Source organism: Pseudophryne corroboree, chromosome 3 (assembly GCF_028390025.1).
Source record: "Pseudophryne corroboree isolate aPseCor3 chromosome 3, aPseCor3.hap2, whole genome shotgun sequence".
NCBI lineage: Eukaryota > Metazoa > Chordata > Amphibia > Anura > Myobatrachidae > Pseudophryne > Pseudophryne corroboree.
In genome coordinates, this window is record NC_086446.1 from 164739514 (window position 1) to 164764821 (window position 25308).

Genomic DNA, 25308 nt, shown 5'->3' on the forward strand with positions numbered 1-25308 from the left:
AATTTAAGAAGACGCATAAATAAATTGATATCCAAATCCTGTATTTGTTTAACTTCATAGAAGGATATCATTGCCGACAGGCCTTGGGAGTGGGGGATCGAAGTGTACAGGCTATTAATATCCAAAGTACAAAGGATTGTGCCTGGTCGAATTTCCGAGAAGGTTAACAATCTTTTCAGGAAGTCGGTAGTATCCTTGATATAATTTGGATGACCCACTATATGAGGTTGTAAGATGCTGTCGACATACATAGTAATGGGTTGGTACAGGGATTCATAGGCCGAAATTATCGATCTTCCTGGCGGTCTAACTGCATATTTATGAATTTTAGGGGCCGTGTATAATATCGGTGCTACCAGGTGTTGTTGAAATAAAACTGTTGTTAATATTTCATCCAGTAGTCCCGTTTCTTTTGCTTCCGATAGAATCTCCTGTAACTCTCTTTGGTATTCGGCCGTGGGGTCTTTCATTAATTTCTGGTATACTTCCTCCATCGCCAACTGTTTCTCGACTTCACTCATATAGTCCACTAGATTTTGAATTATAATTGCGCCCCCCTTGTCGGCAGGGTGCACCACTATATCTCCATATTCTGAAAGCTCTTTCAAGAGTTGTCTTTCTAAGCAACTGAGATTCTGGTGGTTCACAGGTTTTGCTTGGACAAACTTATTAACTGAATCGTCAATGAAATGCATATATGTTTTAATAGATTCGTTACTTGAATTGGGGTAGAACGTAGAAAAAAACTTTTCAAAGTATCTTCCGGAGTGCCGAAGTTTTCTTCCATGAATTGTTCCTTACTCACTGAAGGCACACCCACATTTAGCATTCATACAGCGCTGAGTGCCAGATCTCTTTTGCACAGTGTATATATATATATATATATATATATAGTGTCCTCCACAACAATGGCACTCCAAGCCCACAAAATAATTCACATCACAGCCAGTGTATGATCAACGTTTCAATGCCTATTTATTTGGGCATTTTCATTAGGACATAATACCACACAATAAAAAAAAAACATTTATCATGCATCCCGCTGCAGGTCCACTTTCCGGCCGACGACGACCCATGATGACATAATCACCCCATGATGACATGATGATGTCATCATGTCGGTCACATGACAACGCACTGGGATCCCAATAGTGTGCAAACACCCTCCCAGTGCAGGTCATACCTCATCGTACTAATATTATGTCATTTTGCTTGTAGGGACTTTCCCAAGCAGACTATTGGGTTCCCGGGGCATGGTCACATGACCGACATGATAATGTCCTCAAGCGGTGCAGCCAGCCGGGAGGCAGCCTCGAACCGGGATGCATGATTGGGATTGGGGCTGTTTTTGGTAGACTGTATTCCCTTTTCATGCAAATAAGAAAATAATAGAAATACATTTGAATTAAAAAATGAATAAACAAATAAAAAGTAATTGTTCAGCCTGAGAGTTTATACACAGCATCATCAGAACGTTTGTAAATTAAATGGTCATGCTACATGATAATTGACGGTGTCTTTTTTTATGCCAGTCACCTTTTCTCAAGATACATATAACTTACATTCCTGTGTATAAATATGGCTGGAGCATAGGGATTCACAGTAGAAGCAGTTGTAGTAAAGGTCTGCCAATAAACATCATGGTCGATAATAATGTAGCAACTGCTGTGTCTTTGCTGAAAATAATAAATGTATTATTTTCAAAAAAGAATGAGTGCCAGGGATAGATAGATAGATAGATAGATAGATAGATAGATAGATAGATAGATAGATAGATAGATAGATAGATAGATAGATAGATATGTGTGGGGAGCACAGAGTAATTGAGAACATCTCTATACTTCTCAGAGTTAATGTGACCATGTATTACAACAAATGGGCCCATGCCAAACCAGCTGAAACAGCCCCACGCATAATGCCACCATCTCCAAGCTTTACTGTAGGTACTGTACACTCTGGCATCAGACATTCTCTTGGCAATCTCCAAACCCAAACACATTCACTCCATAACACTCGCCTCCATTGTTCCACTGTCCAGTTTTTGCGCACTTTACACCACCGGAAGCGCTGGGCTGCATTTTTCTTTGTGATTTGAGGCTTATGAGCAGCTGCTTGCCCACAATAACCAAGTGCATGGGCCTTCCTACAAAGTGTTCTTGTTGAAACTGGCACATTATTGACCATTTGGAACTCGTATTCAATAGTCTGCATGGGACGACCCCTGTTCTTTCGCAGCTTCCTGGTTAGCACTCTTTGGTCACTAGGTTGCAGTTTCATGGATCTTCCAGCGAGAGGTGCATTCCTGCAATGACCGTTCTTTTTCCATGCGTTAATGACAAAAGACACAGTGGATTTAGTAACCTTCCTAACATCTGCAGTGCTTCTCACACTCATACCTCCGATCGAGCCGCCTACGATCCCCTTTTTAAACTCGGTTAGCTCCTTCCGGCAAGTCATTTCATTAGCAACCCATTTTATACCTTCACGAACACGTCTGCTGCAGGAGTACATCATTTCGGTGCGTGGGGGTGTCCAGGGGTGGATTTAGACCTCATGGGGCCCTAAGCAAGATACCGATTTAGGCCCCGCCTCCCTCAACCAATCAATAGCACTATATTTTCATTCCTGATTTATGCCTCCTACATTATTTGTTGTTTTAAAGCAGTCACAATACCGCCGGATGGGAGCCTGGCAGTCAAAATAGCGATGCCGGAATCCTGGCTTGCGGACACAATCCCGATGTCAGGTTAGGGTTAGGCACCAAGCGGGAGGGTTAGGGTTAGGCAACACCGGTGAGGGTTATGGTTTGGCACCCCCAGGGATGGTTAGAGTTAGCCTTAGGGTTTGGCACCCACAGGGAGGGTTAGGGTTAGGCACCCCCAGGGAGGGTTAGGGTTAGGCACCAAGCGGGAGGGTTAGGTTTAGGCACCACCGGTGAGGGTTATGGTTTGGCACCCCCAGGGAGGGTTAGGGTTAGGCACCCACAAGGGAGGGTTAAGGTTAGGCACCCACAAGGGAGGGTTAAGGTTAGGCACCCACAAGGGAGGGTTAAGGTTAGGCACCCACAAGGAAGGGTTAGGGTTAGGCACCCACAAGGGAGGGTTAGGGTAGGGGACAGAGGAGGGTTAGCATCTTAACTACGGGGCAGTCGCAATTTTGATGGCTGGGATGCTGTTGTCGGTATTCTAACCGACGGCATCCGTTCCATTGGGATTATATACCAACCCTTTTTCCTCCTTATATTCTATCACAGTATATTACTTCCCCCTTTACTGATTGCCCCATGTTCCCTCACCTCAAACCTCCATTATTACACCACACAGTTACTGCATTTTAGATCAGTGCTCACCTCACTGAATGTAGCAGGTCCCCATACCCCATTATTACAACCTCAATCACTGGCCGCATTGTATATGAGTGATCGAGGATTACGACACCGCAGGACTGGAGACACAGGCATGCGCTGGAGCTGGCATTTAACAGCTGCCTAATCACTGACAGCCTGCTGGGAATAGTCAGCCAGCCCAGCTTTCCGACATTTTTGACGGAGGTCGCGAACTGCTGGAAATGCCCTATATACAGCCTTATCGGTGGGACCCACAGGGCCCCCTGAGACCCACAGGTACCTAAGCAGCCGCCTTGGTTGCCTTGTGGTATATCCTCCTCTGGCGGTGTCCAATCACTTTTGTCTACATACTGTCGACACTCCTAAACTTATAGATTCATTGTGTTAGTGTCCTCCACATTATCTTTTTTTTGCGCGAACAGAATCATCAATACATTCAGAAATAGGAGGCACTCCAGATGGCTAATGAATACTCAAATGAGCCCCAATTGAATATCAATGTTTCAGAACTTTTATTCACGTTCTTTCATCAGGATACAAATGTGCATTATTACAAAAAACATACCTTTATAGCTGTACACCACGTGAATGAGGGCGTGAGGTGGCCTGTCGGAAGTGGGACCCAATGTGACCATCAGAGTGTATACCCACCACCATGGAAAGATAATGCAAAGAATTGCTAGTACTATGAAAGCCCAGATGGATCAATATATATGCACATGCATTTCTAAAAATTGTGTAATACTGCTGACATGGAGTAAAGAGCCTAAAGATACTAATTCTAAATGTTATTGAAAGGGATATGCCATCTCAACCTATTTAGTACAATAATAAGTACTATACCAAACACAGTGCATACAGGGAAGCAACTCTTATAATCATGCGGCATATAGTCAAATGCTAATGATCTATATTTCGTAGACGGTGTATTGTAACAATGCTATAAAAGAGTAAGTTAATTTAGCAAAGTACTAAACTATGGGCTTTGCAGCCACATTCTGAATTTGATACTCATTCTCATCATTATTCATTGAAAACCTTTTCTAGACTCTTAAAGGACAGTGCGTTTAAAAAACAATTGCCACAACAGCCCTTTCATCATAATCTCAATAGAGTTGAAAGACAAGTTTTGCAAAACTTGAAACAAGATGCCATTACCTCCCCCAGAAAAGGCCTGGTTGATAATGATCCAGAATACAGTGGATTACAAAGAGGAAATCTACAATCAATTGGTGTGCGGGCGTTTGTATACAATTAATCCAAATTACAAAGGGTTGAAAACACCTGATAAGCACTAGGCCACTTTACTGCGGTCTTAACATCAATTTATTTGTCCAGATCTTTGAGTTAATGTGAATCAATAATTATTTTTATTTTAATGGCAATTTCTATTTAGAAACAGCAGGATATGCAATGGGAAGGGGAGGATTTAGGAGTCAGGGCACCCCTAGGCACCACAGTAATGGCCGTCCCTGTACTAATTATAACTTTAATTAGTTTTAATCTCTAATTTCATAATTGCCAATTTTATAGAATAATAAAAAAAAAGCCATACCTATGTCATTTCGGTTTATTTTTAATTATGTATATATATTTATTAAACAGGACAGCTTACAGGGGCAGCATCGCATGTCCTACCCATTTACACTCAAATCATGATGGTGTACGGTACAGTACAGTGGAATTTGCAGTTACTGACAGTAAACATCCAAGTACCTCAAGTGCCTAATGGGAAATCCGCCCATTAGGAGGTTAAGTACACAATTGCTATTAAGCCAAAGGTATATAGATGATCTGACCATTCTCTGCCCAGGATCTGCATCTGATTTACCTCATTTTTTTGAGGCTCGTAATAAAGTAACATACCCTATTAAATTTACTTGTGAAATAAAGTGAGCGAAGCATTAATTATCTTGATGTAATTATTACAAAAGTGGGCAATAAATTACATACAACAATCTTTACTAAACCTACTGACAGAAATAACATATTACATCACTCTAGGTTCCATTCCCCCAGTCTACAACAGGGACTTCCTTTTTCCCAATTTTTAAGAGCATGAAGGATTACTACTGTAGCAACAAAATCCATTTAGAGCAACAACTAAATAATATTTGAAATAAATAAATCTGTCAAAGAGGATACGGTCTACCAGATCTCATTAAATAAAGAAATAAAGCCCTAGCCACTCTATGTAATGAGCTCTAGTCAGCTAAGGTTAAAAGAAAACCAGTCAGATATAGATAGAATCCTGTTGATTAACCACTATGAACCTAAAAGTCTATATATTAAAAAACAAATTAAAAAGTACTGGCCCAGAGTCACTACGGACATGGACCTCCTTTTCTTAAATGTATTACTTGCATTCAACGTTTCACTAGGAGCAAGAATCTGAGGGACGTGATCATAGGCCATCCCAGGGTTTTTTGGGCTTTTTTTTTTTTTTCAATTGAGAGAAGACTTGATGAGCTTTACTCACTGGCTAGTCTCACAGCAGTAAGGCTGTCCGCAACTGCATACAGGGGAGGAGAAAGCCAGCATCAAGCTACAGGATAGCAATAGAAGAATGGGAGACCTCCCCACACCAAAATACATTGGGCAATTTTTCTGCCGCTGCTGGGTGAGGGCTGTGGGATCGATATTAAAGGTGCTGTGGGGCAGGCAGTGAAGAGGAGGAAGGGGTGAGTACTGTAGGGTGGACGCTGAAGGGGGAGTGCTGTAGGTGGACAGTGAAGAGATCAATGGGAGTGCTGCAAGATGGAAATTGAAAGTGCTAGGGGGGAGTGCTGTCAGGTGGACTTTGAAGGTGCCAAGGAGGGAGTGCTGTGAGGGTGGGGGGAATGCTGTTGGGTGGACATTGAAGGTGTTGGGATGTGAGCGCTGTGAGGGGGTCATTGAAGGGGCTGATGGGTGCTGTGACTTGGACAGTGATGCAGAAGCTATAACTGTGATATTGAAAGTGATGGGAGTGGGGAATTCTCCGATTTGGACTGTAAATGGACATGGTTTGATGATTTGCGGTGGGGGGCAGCATGTGAGCTGTGACAGGGTCAGTGAGTGCACTGAGGTCAGGGTGTGCTGCAAAGGCTCAGTGTTACATGGAAGGAACTGGCAGTGTAATGAGACATGTTCAACCAGATTTGTTATATACAGAGCCGCCCCTAGGCATAGACAAACTAGGCAAATACCTAGGGCATTTGGTATGCCTAGGGGCACCAGCAGCTTCTGCTGATTAAAATGATATGCTGCATGCCTATATTCTGTGTGTAGCATTTCGTATGCAGATACAGCCACAGTCGCACACAGTATATAGGCATGCTGCATATCATTTTAATCAGCAGAAGCTGCTTGTGCATCCTAGCCACATAGTAATGCAAATAAGATGCATTTTCATTAAAAAAGGCACCCGACATTAGCAGAGCTGCCAGCTGACTCACGCCAGGCATCTCCTGCTGCATGGCGCATTGAGGCAAGATGTATGAGGAAACATCTGTATCCAAGGAGAGGTCACAGTGTTAGCAGCTGTGTGAGTGTTGTGTGCGGGTGGGTTGGTTGTGCAATAATGTTTGGCATATGTGTAAGGGACATTATGTGTATAAGGGCATTAATAAAGGTTGGCATAATGTGTAAGGCGCATTATGTTTATAAGGACATTAATAATGTGTGTCATATGTGTTAGGGGCTTTACTGTGTGGTATTATGTGTATAAAGGCATTACTAATGTGTGGCATTATGTGTATAATGTGCTCTACTGTGTGGTGTTACGTATAGAAAGGGCACTATTTTGTGGTGTAATGTGAATAAAGAGCAAGATGGTGTGGTGTAATATGAATAAGGGGCACTACTCTGAGGAGTAATGTATATAAGGTAAAGTGGTACTACTGTGTGATGTAACGTGAATAAGGGACACTATCACTATTGCTTTCAGAAACTGTTCTCCCTTATAAAAATTTTAAAGTGAGCTAAGTGGAAAATAGCAAAAAAGGTTCCGGTTAGATTTTGAAATAATTTACCAAAAATAATAATTATCTGACCAAAAAATAAGAAAAAAATAAAGTTATATTAATTCTCTAATACTCCGAAGATAGTAAGCACATATTGTGAATTGCATAAAATATTTATATGAAGCCCACAAGGATTACTGACACCTCAGGAGGTATGTGATAACTCTGGGCTGTGGTAAGGGTTCCAATGACACAGACTTTGTTTCTGAGCAAAATAGACTAATACAAGTGCTGTGAGACCACCTAAACAAATGTTAAGTACATTCTAAACAACTACAGTGGAGATAATATCATACAGTTTTAATCTATTTTCACTTAAAAACCAGTATCAATAAAGAAAAAGTGATGAAACAGTGCTGGATGTGATCTGCGGTACAGAATCTGACCTGCTTCCTAGGACTTGACCAACGACTGAACTGCAGAGTCCTGAGAGCCATGGCACATGACTGGACCAAAAAATAAATCAGCGCTAAAGTCCCGAAACAGCAGAAGGATTATTGAAAAATGAGCCTCATACAAACATCTATTCCCTCAGTGGTTGTCTCTAAGCACTTGTAGTGGTGTCCTGGGTTGGTGGTCTAGGTCCAATTCAAATTATTTATGGTCAATATAATAGGCAAAACCAGTGCTAAGCCTTACTGAAGCAGGGGTATAGCAGGGGTGGGGAACCCTTTTTCTATCAAGGGCCATTTGGATATTTATAAAATCCTTTGGGGGCCATATAAAAATTATCAACTTAAAAATTATCCTGCCCCCAGTAGTTATGCCCCCAGTCAGTAGTTATGGTCCCAGTAGATATGCCCCAGTAGTTATGCCCCCAGTAGATATACCCATAATCAGTTGTTATGACCCAGTAGACATGCCTCCAGTACATATGCCCCCAGTCAGTTGTTATACCCCAGTACATACACCCCAATCAGTTGTTATGCCCCATTAGATATGCCCCCAGTCAGTTATTATGCCCCATTAGATATGCCCCCAGTCACTTGTTATGAACCATTAGATAAGCCCCCAGTCGCTTGATATGCCCCATTAGATATGCAGCTAGTCACTTGTTATGCACCATTAGATATGCCCAAAGTCACTTGTTATGCCCCATTAGATATGCCCCCAGTCACTATCATTACCACAAGGCAGCGGACATTGTGCATTCTGTGGGTTTTCTCCCCAATAGGGCAGTTTGGATTCTTTTTGCACATATATTCTTATTTATATTGATTGCCGTATAAGTGGGCATTGCTTTGCAGTAGGTTGTTTTGAGGGTATTCCTTGTGTCACCTGCTATTATTTCTATTAGACCTGTCATTCCTTCCTGCTTTTTGCACCTTGCACTTTATAGCCAGCACTTTCAGGGATCCCTGTTCTGCTGAGCTTCAGCACTATTCCTTTTACTTTTTTAAACACATCACTTCATTTCATTCACTTCTGTTTTGATATACAGCGTCCTTGCAATTCCCCTCACTATCAGCATGCCATTTACTAGTCAGGCTGCTGAGACCACCCGCCGCACGTTTTGCCGCGCTCCGGTGCCATTGCTATGCATGACACCGGGTTTGTTTAGCTTAGTTACCAGTGTCATGGAGTGGGAGGAGACAGCAGGGGATGCATTAGGCATGCCCGGATTTGTCTCAGCCCACGTCCTGATGCTGCTGGATTGATTGTGGTGCCATTTGAGGCTTATATTTCGTGTTCTGACAACAGTGCGGTTAGCCCCTGAGGAACACCAGTCGGTTGAAACAGCTGTCGGGTTGTGCTTGCTGTATTTGCTGTACTTCCCCATGCCGTTTGGTTAAGGAATAAATCCTGCTTTTCTTTCATCTACACGTGAGTGCTGGCTTGTCTACTTTTTCTGCATCGCTGGAGAAGTGAGTGTTTTATATATATATATATATATATATAGAGAGAGAGAGAGAGAGAGAGAGAGAGAAGCAATAGTACACAAGGACAGGCACTGAGACTGGAGGGGGGGGAGGTTCAGAGGAAATTTGAGGAAAAATTACTTTGCAGAAAGGGTAGTGGACAAGTGGAATAGCCTCCCATCAGAGGTGGTAGAGGCTAAGACAGTAGAGCAATTTAAACATGCATGGGATAGCCATAAGGATATCCTTACAAAGACATAAAGGATCAAATAAGGTTTGAGATAAATATGTGGTAAGATAAAAAAAAAAAAAAGGGGGGCAGACTAGACGGGCCAAGTGGTTCTTCTCTGCCATCAAATTCCAATATTGTGATACATTGATTGTTTAACAATGACTCTAACTTCCCTTAGGTCAGTCAAGTAAAAGATAACAGGGGCCTCAAATCAGAAATAACCAGTTTTGGTCGGTCTGGTGGGGTGTGTGAGGTCATGCTGATGTCATAATGGCAACTGCCTATATCAGCGCTGTGCTGTTGCTGTCTCTCACATATGCCTTCAGAGGCCTGGGACGGCATAGCACACTGGCAGAAGGTTAGTGACTGGACAAAGATTAGGGCAGCTTAGTTCGAATCGTCGGCAGACTTTTAGCATGACTATTATAATATATGACTTATGACCTTGGGGATAGCATAGTATTGGATTAAAACAAAATCTCACACCTACTGGGACTGCACCGTTACTTAACAACCACAAGCGCCTGCAAATGGGCCATTGGAGAAATTTGCAGCGCGCTGTCTAGATGGACCTGTAATGTTCCTAATTACAGGTAAATTCTTTATGTGCAGCCGCACCTATGACATCTCCTTGGAGATGTTTGATGAGCCTGTAATGTTGCAAATTAAATCCTTTACTCTCTCTCTGCCTGCCTAAATCCCAGTATGCCAGTATTGCAGGCTGATCCATTTTTATTAATGTGCAGAGGTGTAAGAGAATTATATTGTGCTTTAATCATTACGTTTGTTGTTTTCCAATACTATATACAGATGTAGCCACGCTGGTCATGGCTACATCTGAGGTAAACGTGCACCCTCAATGAGGCTATGTGCACCAGGGACGTGCAGTCAGGGAGGCAGTGGAGGTAGGAGGCAGTGCCTCCCCTGTCATTAATGATTAAAAAAATGCAAAGATACTTATGACACATATTCTGTGTCATAAGTATTTCCATTATATTAATCAAATCATTTTTACTACTAGAATGGGTTTGGGAGGCACTGACAGTGGTGCCTCATGTTGTTAATGGGAATGGGGGCGGGCAGAAGCGGGGGCGGGCCAAGCCTTGGGCAGTAGAAGCCCATTGAAAATATAAGGGAAAGCGACACCTACTAAAGTGCCGCTTTCATACAGGGACATGCTTTCAACCCATGAAAGCACGCCTCTGTCAGTAATGCCAGATGTGATTGGCCAGCGGATCTGTCACTGGATCTGCTGCCATCACTTACTGGCTGCAGGCGAATGCAGCGTGACGGGGCGGAGATGCGGGCGGCGGGACGCAGCGTGATGCGGTGGTGGGTGTCAGTGGCGGCAGGCATGGATCCAAGATCCCTGCCTGCCATTCTGCAGAGTTTGGCAGCGGAGCGATACCCATTTACAAAATGGCGCCACAGCGTCATTTATTTAAATTAAAGATGGCCGACATGAGCCAATCACGGCTCGCCGCGTCATCACCCCGCCCCCTCAGGCTTACTTATATAAGTCAGCGTGAGGCAGCAGCTGTCAGTCCGACGGAGGGGGAGAAGCAGTGAAGAGCTCCTGAAAATATAAGACGCCGTGGAAGTCCTGGATGGGCGGCGGCTATGCAAAAGAGCTTATAGGCCGCCACCTCCCAGGTGAAGACCCTGAATAATAAAATGTATTTTAAAACTGTGTCTTGTATTTATTTTAATATTTTCTTTACAGGTGGACTACAGGTGCCAGAGGGCCCCTTAATGTCCGGGCATGCTGGCACTTATGATTCTCCAAGTGCCGGCATGCTGAGGCGGGCTTGCTGGGACCTGTGCCTAGCTGTGCCGAGCTGCAGCATTTGCCGCTCCCATCCATGTGTATGGGGCACACACACTTCTTAGACGTCCAGACGTACGCGGTGTGGTCGTGCCTAATATGGCGCAATCGCGATATGATGTAGCCGCGACGAGAATGGCTACATTTGTACAGTTGTAATCCCTGAGTCAGAAATGAATGCTATGGTGGTTATGACTGTCCCCCTTTCACCCCCCTCACTCCCATTCATCTCTTGCTCTCTTTTTTCACTCTCTCACCATTGACGTGTAGGTGCGTTCTTCTGCGGCCGGGTAAAAGGTCAAAATAGCAGATTTGAGGTGACAGAAGGGATGACTGGGTTAGGCAAGGTTAGTGGGTGGGCGAGTGGTCTGGGCAAACTCTGCATAGTCTCTTAATGCCTAGAGGGACGGGCAGTCCTTCAGCCATGGGTCCCCAGAGGTTTCCCCCACAAGGGGGTTTTTCCTCTCCTGAGTGCTGAAGGATGACTTCATGAGTCATGAGGCTCACGTCATCTTGTTCCTCTTATAGGACAAGTTTGTAAGATTACTGGACCAATCTTAGTCCAACATTCCCTATTTTATTATGCAGAGTAAATAATAATAATAATTACAAATAATAGTAATAATAAGAAGACAAAGAAGAAGAAGAAGAAGAAAAAGAAGAAGAAGAAGAAGAAGAAGAAGAAGAAGAAGAAGAAGAAGAAGAAGAAGAAGAAGAAGAAAAAACAGGCAGCATTTTACTTAAAATAAAAATAGAAATTTATTTTTTAAATATATTTTGATTGAAGTTGTCTTTATTTTATTAATAAATCCTCTCAAAAGGTGAAGAAATTACACATATTTGGGACGACAAAAATATTAGGAGAGTTCAGAATCATGTATTCAGAGCCACCCCTAGGTATAGGCAAACTAGGCAAATGCCTAGGGGCACCAGCAGCTTCTGCTGATTAAAATGATATGCTGCATGCCTATATTCTGTGTGTAGCATTTCGTATGCAGATACAGCCACAGTCGCACACAGTAAAGGCATGCTGCATATCATTTTAATCAGCAGAAGCTGCTTGTGCATCCTAGCCAATATCAATGCAAATAAGATGCATTTTCATTCAAAAAGGCACCCGACATTAGCAGAGCTGCCAGCTGACTCACGCCAGGCATCTCCTGCTGCATGGCGCATTGAGGCAAGATGTATTAGGACACATCTGTATCCAAGGATAGGCAGAGGTCACAGTGTTAGTGGCTGTGTGAGTGTTGTGTGCGGGTGGGTTGGTTGTGCAATAATGTTTGGCATATGTGTAAGGGACATTATGTGTATAAGGGCATTAATAAAGGTTGGCATAATGTGTAAGGTGCATTATGTTTATAAGGACATTAATAATGTGTGTCATATGTGTTAGGGGCTTTACTGTGTGGTATTATGTGTATAAAGGCATCACTAATGTGTGGCATTATGTGTATAAGGTGCTCTACTGTGTGGTGTTACGTATAGAAAGGGCACTATTTTGTGGTGTAATGTGAATAAAGAGCAAGATGGTGTGGTGTAATATGAATAAGGGGCACTACTGTGAGGAGTAACGTATATAGGGGGTCATTCCAAGTTGTTCGCTCGGTAAAAATCTTCGCATCGCAGCGATTTTCCGCTTAGTGCGCATGCGCAATGTTCGCACTGCGACTGCGCCAAGTAAATTTGCTATGCAGTTAGGTATTTTACTCACGGCTTTTTCTTCGTTCAGGCGATCGTAATGTGATTGACAGGAAGTGGGTGTTTCTGGGCGGAAACTGGCCGTTTTATGGGCGTGTGGGAAAAAACGCTACCGTTTCTGGGAAAAACGCGGGAGTGGCTGGAGAAACGGAGGAGTGTCTGGGCGAACACTGGGTGTGTTTGTGACGTCAAACCAGGAACGACAAGCACTGAACTGATCGCAGATGCCGAGTAAGTCTCGAGCTACTCAGAAACTCCACAGAGATGTCTTTTCGCAATATTGCGAATCTTTCGTTCGCAATTTTACTATGCTAAGATTCACTCCCAGTAGGCGGCGGCTTAGCGTGTGCAAAGCTGCTAAAAGCAGCTTGCGAGCGAACAACTCGGAATGACCCCCGTAAGGTAAAGTGGTACTACTGTGTGATGTAACGTGAATAAGGGACACTATCAGCCTCTCTGCCCCACTGCAGCACAGCACACTGCATGTGCTGCCAAGATGAGAGCTGCTGCCCAGTAAGGTAGGATGGGGGGGTGGGAGTGCAGCGGACCAGGGCCCTCGCCACGTCCCACCATCAGTCCCAGGCCTGGGTAATCAGTACCCGCTCCCTCTCCCCCCTCTCGGGGGCACTGACAACATCCTAGACAGCCACTGGAGTAATGGAGCCAGCAAGAAACTGAAGGAGAAGGGAAAGGAAGAGCAGCGCCCATGCCGGGAACATCTGCAGGTACTGGAGCCGCCCTCGCATCGCCTTAACCCTGCTGCTCGGTTGCCTGTCAATCACATTGGGGTTGCATCCATCGGGATGCAACCGCAATGTATATGCCCACTGCGCATGCACTGTTTGCTGCCACTGGCAAACTGCACTGCTGGCCACTAATGTGGCGGGGTCTTAATGACCCCCATAATGTGTATAATGGGCTGTACCTGGCATAATGTACGTAAGGTGCTCTACTGTGGCGTACCGTGTATTAGAGGCTTTTACTCTGGCATAACATGTATAAGCAGCTGTCCTGTGCGGTGTAATATGTATAACGTACACTACTGTGCAGTGTAATATGTATAACGGACACTACTGTGCAGTGTAATATGTATAACGGACACTACTGTGCAGTGTAATATGTATAACGGACACTACTGTGCAGTGTAATATGTATAACGGACACTACTGTGCGGTGTAATATGTAAAACGGACACTACTGTGCGGTGTAATATGTATAACGGACACTACTGTGCAGTGTAATATGTATAACGGACACTACTGTGCGGTGTAATATGTAAAACGGACACTACTGTGCGGTGTAATATGTATAACGGACACTACTGTGCGGTGTAATATGTATAACGGACACTACTGTGTGGTGTAATATGTAAAACGGACACTACTGTGCGGTGTAATATGTATAACGGACACTACTGTGCGGTGTAATATGTATAACGGACACTACTGTGCGGTGTAATGTGAATAACGGACACTACTGTGCGGTGTAATATGTATAACGGACACTACTATGCGGTGTAATGTGACTAACGGACACTACTGTGCTGTGTAATATGACTAGCGAACACTACTGTGCTGTGTAATATGACTAACGGACACTACTATGCAGTGTAATGTGACTAACGGACACTACTGTGCAGTGTAATGTGACTAACGGACACTACTGTGCAGTGTAATGTGACTAGCGAACACTACTGTGCGGTGTAATGTGACTAACGGACACTACTGTGCGGTGTAATGTGACTAACGGACCTACTGTGCGGTGTAATGTGACTTCTGGACACTACTGTGCAGTGTAATGTGACTAACGGACACTACTGTGCAGTGTAATGTGACTAACAGATACTACTATGCGTGTAATGTGACTAACGGACACTACTGTGCAGTGTAATGTGACTAGCGAACACTACTGTGCGGTGTAATGTGACTAACGGACACTACTGTGCGGTGTAATGTGACTAACGGACCTACTGTGCGGTGTAATGTGACTAGCGAACACTACTGTGCAGTGTAATGTGACTAACGGACACTACTGTGCGGTGTAATGTGACTAACGGACACTACTGTGCAGTGTAATGTGACTAACGGACACTACTGTGCGGTGTAATGTGACTGACGGACACTACTGTGCAGTGTAATGTGAATAACGTGTGCTACTGTGCGGTGTAATGTGACTAACAGATACTACTATGCGTGTAATGTGACTAACGGACACTACTGTGCAGTGTAATGTGACTAACGGACACTACTGTGCAGTGTAATGTGACCAACGGACACTACTGTGCAGTGTAATGTGACTAACGGACACTACTGTGCAGTGTAATGTGACTAACGGACACTACTGTGCAGTGTAATGTGACTAACGGACACTACTGTGCGGTGTAATGTGACTAACGGACACTACTGTGCTGTGTAATATGACTTCCGGACACTACTATGCAGTGTAATGTGACTAACGGACACTACTATGCAGTGTAATGTGACTAACGGACACTACTGTGCAGTGTAATGTGACTAATGGACACTACTGTGCGGTGTAATGTGACTAGCGAACACTACTGTGCTGTGTAATGTGACGAACGGATACTACTGTGCAGTGTAATGTGAATAACGTGTGCTACTGTGCGGTGTAATGTGACTAACAGATACTACTATGCGTGTAATGTGACTAACGGACACTACTGTGCAGTGTAATGTGACTAGCGAACACTACTGTGCGGTGTAATGTGACTAACGGACACTACTGTGCAGTGTAATGTGACTAACAGATACTACTATGCGTGTAATGTGACTAACGGACACTACTGTGCAGTGTAATGTGACTAGCGAACACTACTGTGCGGTGTAATGTGACTAACGGACACTACTGTGTGGTGTAATGTGACTAACGTACACTACTGTGCAGTGTAATGTGACTAACGGACACTACTGTACAGTGTAATGTGACTAACGGACACTACTGTGCGGTGTAATGTGACTAACGGACACTACTGTGCAGTGTAATGTGACTAACGGACACTACTGTGCGGTGTAATGTGACTGACGGACACTACTGTGCAGTGTAATGTGACTAACAGACACTACTATGCGGTGTAATGTGACTAGCGAACACTACTGTGCGTGTAATGTGACCAGCGAACACTACTGTGCGGTGTAATGTGAGTAATGGACATTACTGTGCGGTGTAATGTAACTAGCGAACACTACTATGCGTGTAATGTGACTAACGGACATTACTGTGCGGTTTAATGTGACTAACGGACACTACTGTGCTGGGGAGGTGGGGTCATACTAATATTTGCTGATGAAGGGTGGTTCATAGTAATGTGTGCTGGGGGAAGCGGCATGTGTAAAAGGGTGCCCTACCTGGCGCAAAGTGTAAAAGGGAACTCTACCTTTCTCAGTGTGTAAAAGAGGACTCTACGTGGCGCATTGTGTAAAAGGGTGCTCTATCTGGAATAATGTGTGACTAGTTCTACCTGGCATTGTAAAAGGGGCTCTACCTAGCATTGTAAATGGAGACTATACCTTGCGCAATGTGTAAAAGGGTGCTGTACCTGGAATAGTGTGCGACTGGCTCTACCTGGTGCAATATGCAATATGTAAAAGGGGGCTCTATCTGGCTAATGTATATAAGGGACACTACCTGGCGTAATGTATATAACTGGTACTAATGGAGACTACTGTGCATCGTAATTATTTTACGCCGCTATACTTTACGTAATTTTTTTATGCCTCCATATTTTTGCGGCGTGCCTTTGCAAAATAGATACAAGTGCTGTGAGACCACCTAAACAAATGTTAAGTACATTCTAAACAACTACAGTGGAGATAATATCATACAGTTTTAATCTATTTTCACTTAAAAACCAGTATCAATAAAGAAAAAGTGATGAAACAGTGCTGGATGTGATCTGCGGTACAGAATCTGACCTGCTTCCTAGGACTTGACCAACGACTGACCTGCAGAGTCCTGAGAGCCGTGGCACATGACTGGACCAAAAAAGAAATCAGCGCTAAAGTCCCGAAACAGCAGAAGGATTATTGAAAAATGAGCTTCATACAAACATCTATTCCCTCAGTGGTTGTCTCTAAGCACTTGTAGTGGTGTCCTGGGTTGGTGGTCTAGGTCCAATTCAAATTATTTATAGTCAATATAATAGGCAAAACCAGTGCTAAGCCTTACTGAAGCAGCCCCTATAGCAGGGGTGGGGAACCCTTTTTCTATCAAGGGCCATTTGGATATTTATAAAATCCTTCGGGGGCCATACAAAAATTATCAACTTAAAAATTAGCCTGCCCCCAGTAGTTATGCCCCCAGTAGTTATGCCCCCAGTCAGTAGTTATGGTCCCAGTAGATATGCCCCAGTAGTTATGCCCCCAGTAGATATACCCACAGTCAGTTGTTATGACCCAGTAGACATGCCTCCAGTACATATGCCCCCAGTCAGTTGTTATACCCCAGTAAATACACCCCAATCAGTTGTTATGCCCCATTAGATATGCCCCCAGTCAGTTATTATGCCCCATTAGATATGCCCTCAGTCACTTGTTATGAACCATTAGATAAGCCCCCAGTCGCTTGATATGCCCTATTAGATATGCCCCTAGTCACTTGTTATGCCCCATTAGATATGCCCAAAGTCACTTGTTATGCCCCATTAGATATGCCCCCAGTCACTATTATTACCACAAGGCAGCGGACATTGTGCATTCTGTGGGTTTTCTCCCCAATAGGGCAGTTTGGATTCTTTTTGCACATATATTCTTATTTATATTGATTGCCGTATAAGTGGGCATTGCTTTGCAGTAGGTTGTTTTGAGGGTTGTCCTTGTGTCACCTGCTATTATTTCTATTAGACCTGTCATTCCTTCCTGCTTTTTGCACCTTGCACTTTCTAGCCAGCACTTTCAGGGGACCCTGTTCTGCTGAGCTTCAGCACTATTCCTTTTACTTTTTTAAACACATCACTTCATTTCATTCACTTCTGTTTTGATATACAGCGTCCTTGCAATTCCCCTCACTATCAGCATGCCATTTACTAGTCAGGCTGCTGAGACCACCCGCCGCACGTTTTGCCGCACTCCGGAGCCGTTGCTATGCATGACACCGGGTTTGTTTAGCTTAGTTACCAGTGTCATGGAGTGGGAGGAGACAGCAGGGGATGCATTAGGCATGCCCGGACTTGTCTCAGCCCACGTCCTGATGCTGCTGGGTTGATTGTGGTGCCATTTGAGGCTTATATTTCGTGTTCTGACAACAGTGCGGTTAGCCCCTGAGGAAGACCAGTCGGTTGAAATAGCTGTTGGGCTGTGTTTGCTGTATTTTCTGTACTTCCACATGCCGTTTGGTTAAGGAATAAATCCTGCTTTTCTTTCATCTACACGTGAGTGCTGGCTTGTCTACTTTTTCTAGACGGGCCAAGTGGTTCTTCTCTGCCATCAAATTCCAATATTGTGATACATTGATTGTTTAACAATGACTCTAACTTCCCTTAGGTCAGTCAAGTAAAAGATAACAGGGGCCTCAATTCAGAAATAACCAGTTTTGGTCGGTCTGGTGGGGTGTGTGAGGTCATGCTGATGTCATAATGGCAACTGCCTATATCAGTGCTGTGCTGTTGCTGTCTTTCACATATGCCTTCAGAGGCCTGGGACGGCATAGCACACTGGCAGAAGGTTAGTGACTGGACAAAGATTAGGGCAGCTTAGTTCGAATCGTCGGCAGACTTTTAGCATGACTATTATAATATATGACTTATGACCTTGGGGATAGCATAGTATTGGATTAAAACAAAATCTCACACCTACTGGGACTGCACCGTTACTTAACAACCACAAGCGCCTGCAAATGGGCCATTGGAGAAATTTGCAGTGCGCTGTCTAGATGGGCCTATAATGTTCCTAATTACAGGTAAATTCTTTATGTGCAGCCGCACCTATGACATCTCCTTGGAGTTGTTTGGTGAGCCTGTAATGTTGCAAATTAAATCCTTTACTCTCTCTCTGCCTGCCTAAATCCCAGTATTCCAGTATTGCAGGCTGATCCATTTTTATTAATGTGCAGAGGTGTAAGAGAATTATATTGTGCTTTAATCATTCCGTTTGTTTTTATCCAATACTATATACAGATGTAGCCACGCTGGTCATGGCTACATCTGAGGTAAACGTGCACCCTCAATGAGGCTATGTGCACCAGGGACGTGCAGTCAGGGAGGGAGGGGAGGTAGGAGGCAGTGCCTCCCCTGTCATTAATGATTAAAAAAAATACAAAGATACTTATGACACATATTCTGTGTCATAAGTATTTCCTTTATATTAATCAAATAATTTTTACTCCTAGAATGGGTTTGGGAGGCACTGACAGTGGTGCCTCCTGTTCTTAATGGGAATGGGGGCGGGCAGGAGCGGGGGCGGGCCAAGCCTTGGGCAGTAGAAGCCCATTGAAAATATAAGGGAAAGCGATACCTACTAAAGTGCCGCTTTCATACAGGGACATGCTTTCAACCCATGAAAGCATGCCTCTGTCAGTAATGCCAGATGTGATTGGCCAGCGGATCCGTCACTGGATCTGCTGCCATCACTCACTGGCTGCAGGCGAATGCGGCGGGACGGGGTGGAGATGAGGGCGGCGGGACGCAGCGTGATGCGATGGCGGGTGTCAGTGGCGGCAGGCATGGATCCAAGATCCCTGCCTGCCATTCTGCAGAGTTTGGCAGCGGAGCGATACCCATTTAAAAAATGGCACCACAGCATCATTTATTTAAACTAAAGATGGCCGACATGAGCCAATCACGGTTCGCCGCGTCATCACCCGCCCCCTCAGACTGACTCATATAAGTCAGCGCGAGGCAGCAGCTGTCAGTCCGACGGAGGGGGAGAAACAGTGAAGAGCTCCTGAAGATATAAGACGCCGTGGAAGTCCTGGATGGGCGGCGGCTATGCAAAAGAGATTAAAGGCCGCCACCCACCAGGTGAAGACCCTGAATAATAAAATGTATTTTAAAACTGTGTCTTGTATTTATTTTAATATTTTCTTTACAGGTGGACTACAGGTGCCAGAGGGCCCCTTAATGTCCGGGCATGCTGGCACTTGTGATTCTCCAAGTGCCGGCATGCTAAGGCGGGCTTGCTGGGACCTGTGCATAGCTGTGCCGAGCTGCAGCATTTGCCGCTCCCATCCATGTGTATGGGGCACACACACTTCTTAGACGTCCAGACGTACGCGGTGTGGTCGTGCCTAATATGGCGCAATCGCGATATGATGTAGCCACGACGAGAATGGCTACATTTGTACAGTTGTAATCCAGTGAGGTGCGGTGAAGTCCGTTGCTAGGGAGGCACACATGGGGGTGGATGGGGATCTTTACAGTATAGTTTGGGTGAATAAAACCACAGTATAACGCAAAGCTCACACGTTGCCACACATAAAAACAGAAAGAATTCAGCAGCTGAGTCTAGTTATAAATATGCAAATATCCATGAAGTAGTGAAAAGAGTGGAGAAATGGACCAGTGAAGTTGCCCATAGCAACCAATCAGCTGTGTAGGATGCCTTTCTCAAGTACATTCTGTAAAATGTAAGGGAGATGCTGATTGGTTGCCATCGACAACTTTTCCACTGGTCTATTTCTCCACTGTTTTCACTACTTCACAGGGGCGTTTCTAGAGAGGAGGAGGCCCGTGTGCAGACTCCGGCTGGGCCCCTCCTCTCTACCTGGCAGCGCTGTGTAGACTCTGGGCACTACGGTCCCAGAGTCTACAGTGCCAGCGCAGATCTCCGGGAAAATGGCGCGGCAGCCATTTTCCCAGTGATTTACCTACTGCGCATATGCGAAACACCGGGAAAATGGCGCTGCACCATTTTCCCAGTGATTTTGACTGCGCTGCTGCTGTGCTGCGGGACTCCGGAGGGTAAATATTTCTATTAATGGGTGCAGGGTGTGCGGTGTGGGCCCCCCTGGACCCCCCCCCACACACTGCACCCATTATAAATACGCCAGTGTTGTTTCATGAATAGACACCTTCATAAAAGGATTTCATTCAAGCATAGATCTCAGTGCTTTATAATTTCTCAAATGTTACGACAGAGTGGGGCCCATTTAGCAGGTCCGTAACTACGTGTGTGCCAAGTGGGCTTGGCACACAGCGCAGTTGCCCTGAGGGCGCAACGGCCAGCGGCATGTAATGAGTAAAATTGACTCATTACATGCCGCCTCTGTGTGGGCCGTGCGCGGCTGGAGGGAGAAGAGACCAGCGCCGGGTTCAAGGAGGAGGAGGGAGGGGGAGCAGGGAGCCGCAGCAGCGCTATTTGATTGGTAGTAAGCGCCGCTGCAGCAGCCCCCTCTCCTTCTGTATTGGCTGCCCGGCGCTGCTATGGATGCTGGGATGCGGTTCCTTCATCCCAGCATCCATAGCAGCGCCGGGCAGCCAATACAGAAGGAGAGGGGAATGCTGCAGCGGCGCTTACTACCAATCAAATAGCGCTGCTGCGGCTCCCTGCTCCCCCTCCCTCCTCCTCCTTCTCATCTCACTGCCTGCACCGAGAGGGAGATCGATGCCAGCACGAGGAGCCTGTCAGCGGGGAGAAGGTAAGTATATCCCTCTCTCTCTTTCTTTCTCTCTCTCTTTCTCTCTCTCTCTCAGGGGGACACCGTCTGCCGCAATGTGTAAAAATGGGTCCTGGCTGCCGCAATGTATAAAAAGGGGGTCTGGCTGCCGCAATGTGTAAAAAGGGGGGGTCCTGGCTGCCGCAATGTGTAAAATGGGGTCCTGGCTGCCGCAATGTGTAAAAAGGGGTCCTGGCTGCCGCAATGTGTAAAAAGGGGGCCTGGCTGCCGCAATGTGTAAAATGGGGTCCAGGCTGCCGCAATGTGTAAAAAGGGGGCCTGGCTGCCGCAATGTGTAAAGAGGGGGCCTGGCTGCCGCAATGTGTAAAAAGGGGTCCTGGCTGCCGCAATGTGTAAAAAGGGGGACTGGCTGCCGTAATGTGTAAAAAGGGGTCCTGGCTGCCGCAATGTATAAAAAGGGGGTCTGGCTGCCGCAATGTGTAAAAAGGGGTCCTGGCTGCCGCAATGTGTAAAATGGGGTCCTGGCTGCCGCAATGTGTAAAAAGGGGGCCTGGCTGCCGCAATGTGTAAAGACGGGGCCTGGCTGCCGCAATGTGTAAAAAGGGGGACTGGCTGCCGTAATGTGTAAAAAGGGGGACGCTGTCTGCTGTAATGTATAAAAGGGGCTCTACCTGGTGTAGTGGCGCTACTGTGCAGCGTAATTTGAATAATGTAGACTACTGTGCACCGTAGTAGGAATTGCTATTATTTTGTGGCCACGCCCCTTCCCGTGAAGCCACGCCCCTATAAATTTTTGGCGCGCCTACGGCGCGCACTGCCCCCATCTTACATGGGGGGGCGCCACTGTCGTTTCTTGCACACAGCGCTAAAATGCCTAGTTACGGCACTGCCATTTAGTATTGTATATTTGTGGCTATATCCCCAAAAACACCCATTTTAGGGAGTTAGCCACAAATATTAAGTATCCCCCGAATGTAAGAAGCAGTGACCGCAGCCTGCTGCGATCCCTCCATTCCGTCAGCAGTCGCATCCCCCATATGTTTCTATGTTATGCTGCATGATTTACCAATATTCTAAATGCAAAGCAATCCCGATATTGGCTGCTGCCATTGATGGTGGTAGTCCATTGTAGCCTATGGGCTACACACTGCACTCGTAGCCAGTAGAGGATTCCCCCGGAACCCTCCCTGGAAGAGGGCGCTGTGCAGTGTGGTCTTAACTGACCACACATGCACAGCACCCCCGGCAGCCGTCACGGCACATCACTCCCAGCATGCTAATCAGCGGCTAGCGATGCTGAGTCAGGAATTAGCAATGCTGAGTCAGGAATTAAGGTTGACCCCCTGCATATGCAGGTAGGCTGCAGTGGCCGCGTGTGACGTCTTGTTGTAGCTGCCCAGAAAGCGCCTCCGTTGTCCGGACCATATCATCCCAACGCCACGTCGCCGCCCCTCCACTAATGTCCATTTACATAGCGATCGCTTTCTTCCAAGATGCGATCGCTATAAGAACGATACCACAAGTGCGCTGCGCATGTGCAGATGGCCAGAATTGCTGCTGAATGAGCTCCTTAGTACAGTAAGGAGCAACTCTATCCTGTGTCTGTGAACAAAGTTATGGAGCTGAGGGTTACTCACCCTGTATTGCTGTCACCTATGTAAATGCTGGTCATATAGTGCAGAGTGGCAATGATTGATGGTCCCTGGCTGCTAGCTGCTTACCTTTCATGTACACAGAGCTTGGGTCTCCCATGATGGTATCAGTCTCCTCCAGACAGGGGTCAGGCACATGTCAAATGCTGTTTGTGAAACATCTGAGGCTGAAGAAAGTCTGGTGTGCCAGGAATCCTTGCACTGCTTTGGCTGCTGCAGTGTGCTCGGGTGCTTCCGCATTAATCACAGTAGGGGGCGTGGCTTAATACAGTTCTCAGCCCTCTGGCCAGTTACTCAGAACCAGGGCTAGATCTGCTGTCCTATGACTGACAAGGGGCGTGATTTCATCTGGGCTGAAGGCACAGCCCCGTCAATGAGGCAGCGATATAGCTGCCTCTTTCCTCATGTTTTTCAATGGGCTTTTAAAGCCCGTGGCTTGGCCCCGCCCCCCGCTTCAGACAGTTGCCCATTATCAATGGGAGGCAGAGATCCTGCTGCCTCGCATAAACACTGGACTGCATTTACAGGGCAATGATTATTATAAAAATGCAAAGAAGATAATTATGAAACAGAATATGTTTTATAAATATCTTCTTTGTGTTATTTTACTCATTATGACAGGGGAGGCACTGCCTCCCCTGCCTCCCCTGACTGCACGTCCCTGTTGTAATCCCTGAGTCAGAAATGAATGCTATGGTAGTTATGACTGTCCCCCTTTCACCCCCCTCACTCCCATTCATCTCTTGCTCTCTTTTTTCACTCTCTCACCATTGACGTGTAGGTGCGTTCTTCTGCGGACGGGTAAAAGGTCAAAATAGCAGATTTGAGGTGACAGAAGGGATGACTGGGTTAGGCAAGGTTAGTGGGTGGGCGAGTGGTCTGGGCAAACTCTGCATAGTCTCTTAATGCCTAGAGGGATGGGCAGTCCTTCAGCCATGGGTCCCCAGAGGTTTCCTCCACAAGGGGGTTTTTCCTCTCCTGAGTGCTGAAGGATGACTTCATGAGTCATGAGGCTCACGTCATCTTGTTCCTCTTATAGGACAAGTTTGTAAGATTACTGGACCAATCTTAGTCCAACATTCCCTATTTTATTATGCAGAGTAAATAATAATAATAATTACAAATAATAGTAATAATAAGAAGACAAAGAAGAAGAAGAGGAAGAAGAAGAAAAAACAGGCAGCATTTTACTTAAAATAAAAATAGAAATTTATTTTTTAAATATATTTTGATTGAAGTTGTCTTTATTTTATTAATAAATCCTCTCAAAAGGTGAAGAAATTACACATATTTGGGACGACAAAAATATTAGGAGAGTTCAGAATCATGTATTCAGAGCCACCCCTAGGTATAGGCAAACTAGGCAAATGCCTAGGGCATTTGATATGCCTAGGGGCACCAGCAGCTTCTGCTGATTAAAATGATATGCTGCATGCCTATATTCTGTGTGTAGCATTTCGTATGCAGATACAGCCACAGTCGCACACAGTATATAGGCATGCTGCATATCATTTTAATCAGCAGAAGCTGCTTGTGCATCCTAGCCAATATCAATGCAAATAAGATGCATTTTCATTAAAAAAGGCACCCAACATTAGCAGAGCTGCCAGCTGACTCACGCCAGGCATCTCCTGCTGCATGGCGCATTGAGGCAAGATGTATAAGGACACATCTGTATCCAAGGAGAGGCAGAGGTCACAGTGTTAGTGGCTGTGTGAGTGTTGTGTGCGGGTGGGTTGGTTGTGCAATAATGTTTGGCATATGTGTAAGGGACATTATGTGTATAAGGGCATTAATAAAGGTTGGCATAATGTGTCAGGCGCATTATGTTTATAAGGACATTAATAATGTGTGTCATATGTGTTAGGGGCTTTACTGTGTGGTATTATGTGTATAAAGGCATCACTAATGTGTGGCATTGTGTATAAGGTGCTCTACTGTGTGGTGTTACGTGTAGAAAGGGCACTATTGTGGTGTAATGTGAATAAAGAGCAAGATGGTGTGGTGTAATATGAATAAGGGGCACTACTGTGAGGAGTAACGTATATAAGGTAAAGTGGTACTACTGTGTGATGTAACGTGAATAAGGGACACTATCGCATGATATAATGTGAATAAAGT